The following is a 7,385-nucleotide window of genomic DNA, read 5'->3' on the forward strand; positions in this document are numbered from 1 at the left end:
TATATATATATACACATATATAAAGTACAGTAAAACTGCAGGAAAGGGCACTGGGGGGGGGCAAACTAATGTGAATTTATTTTATTTTGTAATATATCAGTGTGTTTGTGTGTTTTATTATTTGAATTTGCCGCCGGATCCACCCCCCTGCAAGAATCACGTCGCAGGAGACGGAAGCCGGGGCTCACAGCATCGGGCCGAAGATCCGGTCGCCGTATGCTGCAGGGACACATCACGGGATCCTGGCAACAAGGTAAGTAACCTATCTTACAGGATCCAGCGATCTCCCTAGCGGTACCCCGAGTGTGGCTCAGGGTTACCGCTAATGGCTCTGAAATTTCACCCCGAGCCACACTCGGGAATACCACTAAGGAGGTTAATGTCCTTTGCAATACTATAAGCACTTCATTAAGTGTACAATTCATCTGAGGATTCAGTAGTTGCAGAGAGTAATAAAATAGATGGGGGCTGATCTCAAGGCTGAATTGCAGGCACACAGCTAAATAATCGTGTACCCACAGCATGATTTATAACCTCATTCAGAGTCCGGTGATGCAGGCATTTCTGCTAAACAGGCCAGGTCGGTGAACTCATTTCTCTTCACTGCAGTTAAAGTGGAACTAAACTTATCTATGTTTAATACTTATGCTGCAGGCCTTTGCAAATAGAGAGGAGTGTATATTATATTTTCTTGCTTTAGAATTATTTTTACATTTCTTCAGTTACTTTCTGGTTTCTGTCCTAGGCTAAAATGATGTCATACATCGCAGGAGTCTTCATGGATATTTTTTTTCTTGCATCTGATGGAGGGGAGAAAGGGTTGTCTCAGCTAAGTATACCCGCCTGCCTGCATGACTCAGCTAAGGGAAGATGGATTCAAGAAAGTAAACGCCACATAATTCATCTGCCCATCCTCAAGATAGCCATGGCTAGAAATGGGGGGGGGGGGGGGGTTTCAAAGAAAAGCATGCAAGAAAATAAAGCATGGTGACATGGATGGATGGGTGAGTTTGCTTTGAATATTGCAAATGAATTAAATTGTATTTTCACTATGTGGTGTTCAGATACCATTTAGTCCCTATATTAAGTAATACACTTTGGTCACTGACCCAACCCCAATGTTTTGATTGGACAATGATAGTGATGCAACACTCTAAAGTGATCATCATTGCGCTCTTTCTACTCTCTGCTCATGCAAGGCTAAGGCTAGGTTCACACCTATGCATTTTGAATGCATTTTCTGAACTGCAGAAACACACAACAAATCCATTTAACATTATATCCTTATGGTCCCATTCATGTCTATGCAGATTCCTGCAGTGAATTTTTTGGAAAGGTGCAGGAACATTTTAACATGCAGGACCGTGCATTTTTGGGTCCATAGGCATTAGTAAAAATGTTTCAACAAAACACGAAAAACAGATGTACATGCATTTTCGGTAGCGTTTTGTGTTTAACAGTTTCCTCTTCCTACAAAAAAAATGCACGAAAACGCATCAAAAATGTGGTTGAAAACGTGCGAAAAAATGTTCCAAAAAATGCATCAACTGCACATGCACAGGTGTCAACAGCACTGTGAGAATCAATAGAGCTCACGGTGCAGCCCCTTCCTCTCCCAGTCTGAGTTTTTTGTGCAAGGGCTTACAGGAAGCTAATATATATATATATTCTAATTTTACTGCCTGCATTGCAATATATATTTCATCTTTATGTAGTAATACATAACGGGATTTCATTGGGATTTATTGCATTCATTTGATTTGTACAGATATTGCAAAATGTTCATACTTACCAATAAGCAGGAAGCATCCCAAAATTAGGGATGTCCTTGGTGCGCACACCATTGTTCCTGAAACTGCAATGATAGAAAACATGATTAGCACATATCACACTGAAAATCAGCAGGAAATAAAATTGTTGACTGTAGTAATGTTTTCTTTTTTGTTTTGCATGGCTTTTATACACATATTGTGGCGTGCAGTAAATGTATTACAATGTCCTATTACATTCAGCTATGAAGCTTACATGGAAAAGCTGGTGAAACACCACAACAAGCCACTACCACAGTCACATAAAAAGCACAATAAGATATAAATGAAATGATAGAATGCACATGGAAGGGTACAGAAATAAATATTAATGTGCCCCCCAGGAAATTTCCATGGAATGTGGAGTAAAAATGAAGACTCTGTGAATCAGGTGTCAGAATAGCACTCCTCTACACTGCCCTCTACTGGTCTCTAGCTCTGCTTTTTATGTGCTGCCATAAGGCTGGAAGTAATCGATTCCCAGTCTACCAGATGCCATGTAAGACACTACAGGAAAATATTATTCATAATCACATAGGTGGATAATACAATTAAATCTCCTTCAGAATTTGTTCATCAGCTCCACTGTATACATTTGCATATCTCATGAAAGTGTAATTGTCATATGATTGGATGTGATATGTTAACAGAGATCAGGACATTAATTCGAGACAAAATAAACAATCAATAGAATCTCATAGAGAAAGAACAAAATGAAATGCAATGATATCATTCAATCAAAATGTATGTTATCTACAGGTCTAAAGTGTTTTTGTCAGTATGCCAGCAGTAAGACACTCAGGCCTGCTGTTATAAATCACGGTGCCCCATACAGCCTACCTGACAGCCCCCCCACCCCAGAAGTGATAACATTTAACATTTTATCAGCAGCCTCAGCTGAACAGATTCATGAATAGGAAGTGCTCTGAAGCTTCTTGCTCATTCACAAACTAAGGCATAGTAAACGGTGTTTACTATGCTTCAGTGATGAATGGACACAGGAGTGATTGGTACCGACCACTCACTGTGTTCATTCAGGAAAGGAAGAGGCCAAGAAATATGTTTACTGGCCCCTTCCCCTTGCTCTTCATCCTGAAACTCCTCCCTGTGTGCCCGCAGCTAAAAGCAGCAGAAGAGAGGAGGGAAGCCGGCAGTGCTGTGGGGGAAAGGAGCATACGGGGGGGGGGTCTGAAAATCAGATGAATGTGCTATAAACAAACCCCCTGGAGTGCACCCGGGGGTAGGGAGAGGAGGAGAAGCTGGCAGCGCTGCAGAGGGAAGTAGAAGAGGATTTGTGTCTGCAATAAGACATACTAGCTGGCCCTCCTGGTCAGCAGGTGTCTGGGCCCCCCTTTTAAACTGATGGTGCCTGGGCCCAGTACAGGAGGGCTGGCTGTTCTGCATTATCAGCAGCCCTGAAGACAGTAATGATGTCACTTTTTAGGAGTCACAATTACATATTCACAAATATATGTGACAAAGATGCACAGGAAGCCAAGATTTCTAAATCTGTTTCTTGCATTCAACATGTCCTAGTGTTCTTATACATATGAAATAAACCAAAATGGATTGGATACAACACATTATTGAAAACAATGAAGTGTTTTCATCATGAAGACCCAAAATCTGTACAAAGGGATTCTAGCAAGAAAGGTGACTAGATATACTGTATATGGCCATTGCATCCAAGAAGCTAGATAGATATCGTATGGGTATGAAAAACTTCAAAGGGTCTCAGAGCTGAGCCTGTCTGTCTTTTATCAGGGTAGCCTTTGAAATTTCTATCTTTTGTCTAAAGCAAACACAATCCTTTATCTAGGACTGTATGCTACAAGCCTGATTAAGAAAGACCAATTTGTCCTAAAAATACAATCAAAAACATCTTCATTTTGAAAAAGTCTTTTTCAAATTGGTTTAGGGACATTTGAATAGAAACACTTAAAATGTTCTTCACGTGCAGTAATTTAAAATTATATATTCCAGTTGTATGGAAATGAATAAATTTAGTCCATTGCAGATATGATTTGGGGACATAAAATGCAGATGATTCTATATGATCAATGTCACCCAAAAGAGATACTTCAGCTTGCATTGCTGTTGTCACACCAAATCACATGTGGGATTCTTATGAGATTCCACCAACCCAAACCCCAGCTTCACCTGGTTGTCAAAGTCATTACAAAGCCAAATAATGGTGTTCCCCTCCTCAATTCACCATTATGTAGACGTATTTCTCAACTGTCCATCAGAGGAACAGTTTCTCTTTTGAAACCAAATCCCTGTCCTTCTTTTCTACTCAGTTGACTCTCTTTTTTGGACAGGTGTGTAGACCTCTGTAATAAATGCAATACTTAACTGCCACACTACAATTAAACTTTCACACAGACCTTTTTATTATCACATTAATATTTTAAAAACCAGTATAAGGGGAACATTGTGATAGAAAAAGGACGTGTGAGTTTAGTCAATTATTTATGCTTATCCATTTTTCATGCTTCGCTTAACTGGGAGCATAGCATCCCACATGGAAGAAAAATATATTTAAAATATATTTAAAAAATATATATATATTTTTCCCAAATATATTGGAAATGTATTTGAAATGCTACAATTTTGGCCATATTCAATATATTTCAATTTTTTTTTCCCTAAATATATTGGAAATATATTTTTCTTCCATATGGGATGGGCTGAAGGGTGGCCCTCATTCCCATCACAGAAAGTTGGGATGTGTGTGAAGAGTACACAAATAAGAGAGAGATTCAGCCAAGAGAGGATGTTGCCTTCATTATGACCTTGTAGGAAGGGCAGAGATATCATCAGTTGGGTGTAAGTACAAAGGCCAAAGAATCATGCCATGCCCCCCACCAACAAGGGGGGGAGGGGGTAGGTGGGACTAAAGCCATCATGTGTGAAACTGTCACTTTTCCTTTTCCAAACACATTCAGTTAACTATGAAAACAAACAAAAATTGTCATCAACCCCATTTTGGCCTCCACTCTATGAATTTTCCATGGAGCAGAATTATTAAAGGATTGGGGAATCCAGCTGCAAATGAATGATGCCTTCATAACAGCCTTATGAATCTCACCACTGGATCCTCCAAGATATAAAGGTCTAGTTTAACCCAAAACTGTTCAAAAAATATTTATTTTTGCATATAATGGATCCTTAAGCTATATGGCAGTGTTGGCGAACCTTGGCACCCCAGATGTTTTGGAACTACATTTTCCATGATGCTCAACTACACTGTAGAGTGCATGAGCATCATGGGAAATGTAGTTCCAAAACATCTGGGGTGCCAAGGTTCACCATCACTGCTATATGGGCTACCTGGGACTATTTATATACCTGAAATCCACAAGTTAGATATGATCCCCCAGGTTATGTAAAGTGCCCCCAGTAAGGCCCCAGCTATCCTTTCACAACACATTTTAGAAAGGAAGAACAATATGATAATTGGGTACATTAATGATATATTTCTTAGTGTGACACATTTAGCACCATCTTGGGGGAAGCATAACAGAACCAATGTACTATAAAATGGTTAAATAAATGCACTTGCCCTTCTTTTCATACACCCAAGACAAAAATATTCATTTCTACACACCTGCTTTGGTGTAAGGTTTAATATCAGTCATATAATAGTGAAAATAATTAACAGATAGCTAGTATATTGCTGCCCATAACCATGGTCATAAAAATAAAACTGGGTAGGAGCATAATACTCTATCTTTGTGACTATGAAACATTAAAGGTTAACTATAATGGTTTTGAGTCAATTTTATAAGTATTTAAATGTTTGTATTTATTCTGCTATATATTCACAGTAAGTACAGCATATACAGTATATACAGTATATATATATATAAACATTGAATACATGACAAAGGATTCCTGTGGCACTACAGATTAGCTTAAGTGGCAAGCACAGCAGATTGTGCTTAGTTTGACACTGAAGTTTCTCTAAATGCAACTTTAGACTGAGCCTAATTCATTTATATGTGTACATTTCAGCCCAAGCAATTACGTTCTGCAAACATTAGGCTTTTCACATGTAAATGGAAAGCCTGGGACATTTTAAAGGGGACCTAAAACTCTACCTATTGGTTTCAATGCAAAGAGAAATATTAATATTCAATATTTCATAGTAAAATAAAATAAAAATTGTTATTTTTTTTTTTTTTTAGATCTGACCAAAATAAATAAATAAACAGTGTGCATAAGCACCATAGTACAGATATACTAATACTGGTTCACACAAAATCTGATGCAGCTGTGTATGGTAACCAATCAGCTTCTAGGTTTTATTGTCAAAGCTTAATTGAACAAGTTGAGTTAGAATCTGATCTCTCCCTATGTCTTCCAAAATCACTACCTATATAAGTGTGTTTTAATAGTGGAACCTCTAGTTGTTTTGGTAAGAAGAAATTTGATTGGTTGCTATTGTTTACTGCATTTTACCTTGTTACTTTACTGCACACTACCTTCCTAAATGACTTGTCATTTTGTGACATGTTTTTCAAAAGACAAGCTGTGAAAACTCTTGTCTAACAGAATCCTGGCAAATTCCGTTTTTTTTACAAAATGTGCTCCATATGCCAGTGCGGAATTACACCAGAATGGTACCAATTTAGAGAAAGTAGAATGTAAATGTATTTTTGCCATTGCTGTTAGTTATTTGTTACATAGAGCAAAAAATAGAAACTAGGAGAACTGTGAAATTTGGGGAAGGTTTTTTGGAAAGTGAACATTATACTAATGCATGTTATTTGTTACCAAATTATTGCAATGTTGCTTAAGAAAGCACAGGAGTTTGTATATCCCGTGGATAAAAATAGAATTCTTCCATTTGGACATATGCAATAAGAAAAATATTGTAATCAGGAAAAACAATGCAAAACAAAAAGTAATTCACTCAGAACTATCTAGAAACTTTACTGACACTGTGCATGACAGCAATTTCTCTGTGTTATGCTGCATGCAGATTCTACTTCCACATAGCATTTCAATGTCTTCATTGTTAAATAGATTACAAACACGACTGCTGAGATCACTCTGTATAATTTATGCTGAAAACCTTTTAGGATCTTGGATAGAAAATCTAATTGGGAAAAAATGTCTTGAGCAGTGAACAAAACACACTGACAAGAGCCATCTACTGCTGAAATAACCCACCTTTCCTTTTACACTGCTAGTGTGCAATATATTACTTTACCACTAGAGGGCAGTGGTACACTATGCATGAACATGAGTGGACAAGCTGGATCCAGATGCTCTTAACCATCTGCAAGACCCCTTGTATCATCTCTTTATTCTGTAGTCATTTCATGCATACAGATAGGCTTAATCGTAACTATAATTTCAATTATAAATTGTTATTACAGCCTGCATTTTTTTTTTAAATCCATGTACTGTTGATTCTTTACTATATAAATGATATAATGACAATACCGAACACTTGCATGGCTTTAAATAAGCACATCACTGGGGTTGAAAAATATTCCTTTTTGGAAGAAGAAAGAAGAAGGAAGAAGGAAGAAGAAAGAAGAAAGAAGAAGGAAGAAGGAAGAAGGA

Source organism: Pelophylax lessonae (genome assembly GCF_965119305.1).
Source record: "Pelophylax lessonae genome assembly, chromosome: 1".
Lineage (NCBI taxonomy): Eukaryota > Metazoa > Chordata > Amphibia > Anura > Ranidae > Pelophylax > Pelophylax lessonae.